Here is a 7130-nt window from a genome sequence, read left to right on the forward strand (position 1 = left end):
GTATGTGAAGTATGTACTGAATATCATTGGCGTCTAAAATGTATGAACTTTTCAGGGGTCTTGTCATGATGTAAGTGTTACTGGGTCTAGATCCCAAAGAGCATGCAGTGAGAGACAAAAGAGCAAACTATCCACATGTCCTGTTTATTGTATTTATGAAAAGAATAAGACATGAGTGTATATTACTAGAAAGAGTAATTATGAATAATAAGTATGTTTTCTGTTTCCAGTGGCTCTCCTTCCTGTCTTCTAAACAGCCTTTCGTCCCTGCTCCTCTCCTGTGTCACCTGGTAAAAGAGATGAGGGATTCTGGGTAATGTAGTTTAAAGCTGCCTTTCTGTGTCTGTAGGCATTTCTTTGGTGTATGCCTCGCGTCACTAACATAATCACTTCTCAAAGCCCATTGGAGAGACAAGCGTCACGGGACCTCTGGCTTTTTCATGTTGGGTTTGGGAAGAAGAGGAGAGAGAGGGCAGTAAATTATATAATTGGGGAGAAGGCTAGCGTGTCTAATTATTGAAGTTCTCTTTTTTATATTCCCATCTCCCTTTCTATCCACATTTAGAGGAACATGTGGACCAGGCATCCGGGTGAGTAGGATGGCTGGCTATTTCAGCCTGCTTGGAAATATCTATCACCCACCATCCTCCCAGTTGATTGAACCTCAACCTCCTCTCCTCTCCCTCTCACCCTGGCTTCCTCTCCTCTCTCTCTCTCTCTCTCTCTCTCTCTCTCTCTCTCTCTCTCTCTCTCTCTCTCTCTCTCTCTCTCTCTCTCTCTCTCTCCCTCTCTCAGTGATCCTCTCTCATTGTGACCTTGATATTCCGTTCGGTCTGGACAGTGGCGCGTGGGCGTTGTCATGGGCAACCTGGCCAAGACTTCCATGGCACCAACAGCCCTGACGGCGGTGCCGCTCGCGATGACGCCGGGGACAGCCGGTCCCCTACAGACCCCCACTCAGTCCACCTAGTCAGGCGCCTCTGTCCCTCAGCGCTCCTCCTGTTGTTGCACAGCCCTAGTGGGGCTGGGCCATGAGATCATCACACTCCCGGAGGAGAAGAGGAGAGGAAAGGAGATAAAGAAGGAGGAAGGGAGAAGGCCAGGCACGCTTGCGTTCCAGAGGAGCTCCTGCAGGTGCATAACCTTCATTCTCCTACGCAGAGATGGCCTGACCCAGATCTGCAGCTCACTTCCCTCTTGGCTCGGAGATACTCACGGCCGAGGACGGGGGAAGGAGAGAGGCGGAGTGGGAGGCAGGGGGAAAGGGAGACGGACATCGGCAGGTTAAGCGGGACGACAGGCTGGTCCTCTTGATGGGCGTGAGCTCGCCCGAAGCCTCCAGCGGGCCTTCCCACAAACGCCTGGCAAAATCCGCCCTGGCCTCTCGGTTATCACGGCAGAGCATCAGCACCCGGTGGCGGCGCGGTGGCAGTGGCGGCAGCCAGGATGGCGAGCTTAGCGGCGGCCGGACAGAAGGGGACAGCCGACGTTTTAGAGGAAGAGTCAGTCAACACGACCCCACCACACCCACCTCGCCCCACCCCACCACCCCAGCCCAGGAAGGAAGCACCCCTGAGCAGTGCAGAGGCCTGGGAGCTGAGGCCCGCCTGGAAGAAGCATAGAGCCATCGAGGCCCAGAAGAGGCACGTGAGGCCATATTCACCCAGACACAGACAGAGTTGGGCCAGACTGCCTTCCTACAGCTGAAGAGGACAGGGAGGACAGGAGAGAGGAGGAGAGGCCTCTGTCTCTGGAGGAGCGATCTCAGCCGCATGGAGGGCAGCTGGAGGAGGAGGAGGGGAAGGAGGAGAGAGAGAAGAAGGAGGGAGGAGAAAAAGGGAAGGCAGAAGAGGAACTTCCGCCCCCAGCTGCGATTGGAGAAGCAGGTGACGTTTACTCCATGGATACGATGAAGAGGCGGAGAAAGGGGCGAGGATAAATGGGAGGGGAGCTGAACCGGGGGAGGGGGAGCTGTTCTAGGGAGTATAATGAGGTAGTCACAGAAGCTGAGTGAGGCTCTGAGGTCACTACAGAGCGACGTGCAGAAAATGACTAACAACAGCAGCTGCAATGGGCAAGACCACACCCAAAGCCACACCCAGAAAACCACACCCAAAACTACACCAAACTACACCAAAACCTTCACCCAGGACACCACCCCAGGACCCCACTAAAAGTCCGGCTAGAACCTGATAAGAGCATCAGTAAGGCTTGGGTGGTCCCAGCCAGGCTCAAACACCACCTCCACTACCTCCCCCTCTTACTTGGGCCCTCCCCACCTCTCCTCCCTCCCTCCCAAAACCCATCTCCTCCTGCCCCTGCTACACTGGTCATGTCTGTCTCTCTTTCTCACAAGCTCAACACCTGTTTCATTATCCACTTCCTCTGGGTTGGGATTCCTCCCTCCACTCGTGTCCTCACCCCCCCCGCAACTGGGCTCCCTCCCACCTTCGGCCGTCTCCCCAGCCAGTGCCAGGCCTGGACCCTCCTCCTCTTTCCGTGTCGAGGGCCCCTGCACCCCCAGGTGCCCCCCTGCCCTCCCCTGCCCCAGCCCCAGGAGAGTACCTCGGAGACGGAGCTCAGCGGGGCATCACCCAGTTCAACCTGGGCTGGAGGCAGGCAGGTCAAGGAGACCATTCCGTGTTTCCCCAGTCCAGAGAGGCCGTTCTGGAAGTGCTTGGCTCTGGGGCCCCCTCGAGTGCTCCTTTGGGAGCGAGACCACTGTAAACTTATTGGCGCCTGCGGAGGAGGGGGAGGGAGGAAGAGGAGCAGGTGGAGTAGGAGGAGGGACAGCGTGGCAGCCTGATGGAGAGTGCGTTGTCATCCTTGGAGGCCAGAGGGGGGGGCAGTGACGAGCCACACAGAAGGACAGGAGTTCTTCTCTGACTCCATAGTGACCACACAGAACCTCCAATAGGGAAGCGTTGCAGAACCCTCCCGGAACCCATGGGAGACCGAGAGAGAATCTACGGGGATCAAGTAGAACCAAAGAGTAGAACAGACCCACAGAACACAGAACTCCTAGAAACCTCAGTGGAGCCCCACACGGAGCAAGGCCAGGACAGCGAGGAGGAGGTTAGTTTCTTCTTCAAGGGCAGGTCTGGCGGAGGCTGGGGAGAGGGAGAGAAGGGAGAGAGAGAGAGAGAGAGGGAGAGGGAGAGAGAGGAGGGAGGGGGGTAGGGGGAGAGAGGAGAGAGGAGGGAGGGAGCGAGATGGAAAAAGGAGATAGTCCCTCCCGAAACTGGGCCTAACTAACCTGCCCCTCTAGGCCTTAGATATAGATAAGACAACTTTTCGTGATTCATCGTTTAGTTATTGACTCATAAGAAATCAAGATGATGTGTTTCTAGTGGTAGCAAATAGAAGTGGCCAGCAATGTATGTGTTTTGGTGTGTGTGTGTGCAGGAGGAGGTGCGTTGTGAAGATGGGATGGCTCAGGAGAGCTGCCCTGTGGAGAGACAGAAACGGAACTGAAGAGGAGGGGCAGTGGACGAACAGGAAGAGAGCAGGTCACACACACACACACACACACACAGACACACTCATCATCCACTTGGAGGCAAAACATTGATCATCACCATAATACTAACCCCACTTCCCCTTTGTCTCTTTTGGGCCCCCTCACAGGAGGCGAAAGAGGCTCTCTCCCCCTGGACCCCTCCCACTCCCCATACACATGGTGTCCCCTCCCTCACCCCCCCGGCCACGCCCAGTCGCGAGGTGATTTCACGCGGAGAGTCCGCCCCACGCCAGCAGTGCATCATGTCACAGTCTGGATAGGTGCTGCGTCAGAAAACCACCAATCAGGGGCCAGGCCGCATGAAGTCCCGCCCCGACCTCGGAGCTTGTCCAGGAGGAGTCACAGCTGTCCCGCAGCCCAGCTATGACCACTACGGGTAATGGAATTGTACCGCTGTGTGTGTTTGTGTGTATTTGGCCGACTCCACTGATCCCTTTACAGTGTCTGGGAGGAGGGGAACAGAGATGCAGGCTCTTGTTCCATCCCAGCCAAACACCCTGATGCTCCTAGTCTTCTGCTACTTCACTCTGCATAGTGACAAGTTATCATATACTGGCCTGCTCCTCTCTCTCTCTCTCCCCCTCCTGCTCCTCTCCCTTCTCTCTCTCCCTCCTTCTCTCTCTCTCTCTCCTACTTCTCTCTCTCCCCTTCCTCTCTCTCCCTACTTCTCTCTCCCTCCTTCTCTCTCTCCCTCCTTCTCTCTCTCCCGCTGTCTCTCTCTCTCCCTCCTTCTCTCTCCCTCCTTCTCTCTCCCTGCTTGGCTCTCTCTCCCTTCTCTCTCTCCCCTCTCTCCCTTCTCTCTCTCCCTTTTTTCTCTCTCCCTCCTTCTCTCTCCCTTCTTTCTCTCCCTCCTTCTCTCTCTTCTCTCTCTACCTCCAACTTCTCTCTCCCTTCTCTACTCTCTCCCTTCTCTATGCCTCCTTCTCTCTCTCCATCCTTCTCTCTCCCTCCAGCCTCTCTTCCTCCTTCTCTCTCATCCTTCTCTCTCCCCTCCTTCTCTCCCTCCTCTCTCCCTTCTCTCTCTCCCTTCTCTCTCTTCCTCCTTCTCTCTCTCCCTCCTTCTCTCTTCCTTCTTCTCTCTTCCCCTCTCTCTCCCTTCTTCTCTCTCCCTGCTTCTCTCTCCCTCCTTCTCTCTCCCTTCTTCTCTCTCTCCCTCCTCTCTCCTTCTCTCTCTTCCTTCTTTACTCTCTCCCTCCTTCTCTCTCTCCTTCTCTCTCCCTACTTCTCTCTCCCTCCTTCTCTCTCTCCTCCTTCTCTCTCCTACTTCTCTCTCCCTCCTTCTCTCCCTCCTTCTCTCTCCATCCTCTCTCTACCTTCTTCTCTCTACCTCCTCTCTCTCCTTCTCTCTCCATCCCTCTCTCTCTCCCTCCTTCTCTCTCTTCCTACTTCTCTCTCCTCCTTCTCTCTCTCCCTCGCTTCTCTCTTCCTCCTTCTCTCCTCCTCCTCTCTTCATTCTTCTCTCTCTCCCTCCCTCTCTCCCTTCCTCTCTCTCCCTTCTTCTCTCTTCCTCCTTCTCTCTCTCTCGCCTCTCTCCATCCTCTCTCTCTACCTCCTTCTCTCTCTCCCTCCTTCCTCTCTCTTCCTACTTCTCTCTCCCTCCTTCTCTCTCTCCTCCTTCTCTCTCTCCTTCTCTCTCTCCCTGCGCTTCTCTCTCCTCTTCTCTCTCTCCCTCCTTCTCTCTCTCCCTTCATCCCCCTCTCTCCCTCCTTCTCTCTCTCCTTCTCTCTCTCCCTCGCTTCCTCTCTCTCCCTGCTTCTCTCTTCCTCCTTCTCTCTCTCCCTGCCCTCTCTCTCCTCCTTCTCTCTCCCTGCCTTCTCTCTCCCTCCCTTCTCTCTCCCTCCTTCTCTCTCTCGTCTCTCTCCCTTCTCTCTCCCTCCTTCTCTCTCTCCTCCTTCTCTCTCCTTCTTCTCTCTTCCCCTCTCTCTCCCTTCTTCTCTCTCCCTTCTTCTCTCTCCCTCCTCTCTCCCTCCTTCTCTCTCTCCCTTCTTCTCTCTCTCCCTCCTCTCTTCCTTCCCTCTCCTTCTCTCTCCCTCCTGCTCCTCCCTCCTTCTCTCTCTCCCTACTTCTCTCCCTCCAGCCTCTCTCTCCCTCCTTCTCTCTCTTCAGGTTCTAAGTTGACTAAGGTGTACTCTCACTCCTCTCTCAACCTGGCTTACTCTGGCTGATGACTCAGGAATCCCACAGTCCCACAACAACCACTGTCCCAAACCAGCACCACCACCGTCCCTGACAACCCACCGTCAAACAACAGCACACCCCGCCCCTGACAGGCACCGTCCAACAACAGCACTGTACCTGACACACCGTCCTGACCCTGGCAAGAGAGCATCCAGGTAGCACTTCCTGCCTCTCTCTCTCTGACCCTATGTCTCTCTCTCTGACCCTCTGTCTCCCCCCACCTCTCTCTCTCTCTCTCTCTGACCCTCTGTCTCTCTCTCTGACCCCTCTGTCTCTCTCTCTCTCTCTCTCAATTTAATTCAATTTCAATTTAGGGCTTTATTATTGGCATGGGAGCGTATGTTAACATTTGCCAAAGCAAGTGAAGTAGGTAGTAAACAAAGTGAAATAGAGCAATAAATATTAACAGTAAACATTACACTCCAAAGTTCCAAAAGAATAAAGACATTTCAAATGTCATATTATGTATATATACAGTGTTGTAACAATGTACAGATAGTTAAAGAGTACAAATGGGAAAATAAATAAACATAAATGTAGGTTGTATTTACAATGGTGTTTGTTTTGTACTAGTTACTTCCCCTTTTCTTGTGGCAACGGAGGTCACACATCTTGCTGCCTGTGATGGCATGCTGTAGTTTTTCACCCAGTAGACTAAGGAGTTGATCAAGGTGGGTTTGTTTCAAATTCTTTGTGGATCGCTTTATCAATCTTGAAATGTGTGTCTCTAAACATAGTCATTCATTTGGCAGGAAGTTAGGAAGTGCAGCTCAGTTTCTCCACCTCATTTGTGGGCAGTGTGTCTTCTCTTGAGAGCCAGGTCTGCATCCAGGCCTTTCTCAATATCAGGCTATGCTCACTGAGTCTGTCACATAGTCAAAGCTTTTAATTTTGGGTCAGTCACGGTGGTCAGGTACAGTGGGAAAAAAGTATTTGGTCAGCTACACCAATTGTGCATGTTCTCACTCAAAAAGATGAGAGAAGGCCTGTAATTTTCATCATAGGTACCCGTCAACTATGACAGACAAAATGAGGGAAAAAATCCAGAAAATCACATTGTAGGATTTTTTTTGAATTTATTTGCAAATTATATGATGGAAAATAAGTATTTTGGTCAATAACAAAAGTTTATCAATACTTTATTATATAACCTTTATTAGTAATGACACCGTTGAAACGTTTTCTGTAAGTCTTCTGAAGGTTTTTCACACTGTTGCTGTGTTTGGCCCATTCCTCCATGCAGATCTCCTCTAGAGCAGTGATGTTTTGGGGCTGTCGCTGGGCAACACAGACTTTCAGCTCCCTCCAAAGATTTTCTATGGGGTTGAGATCTGGAGACTGGCTTTCCTCAGGACGAAATGCTTCTTACAGAGGCCACTCCTTTGTTGCCGAAGGTGTGTTTGAGATCATTATCATGCTAGAAAGACCCAGC

The sequence above is a fragment of the Coregonus clupeaformis genome, unplaced genomic scaffold (genome assembly GCF_020615455.1).
Source record: "Coregonus clupeaformis isolate EN_2021a unplaced genomic scaffold, ASM2061545v1 scaf0138, whole genome shotgun sequence".
Classification (NCBI taxonomy): Eukaryota; Metazoa; Chordata; class Actinopteri; order Salmoniformes; family Salmonidae; genus Coregonus; species Coregonus clupeaformis.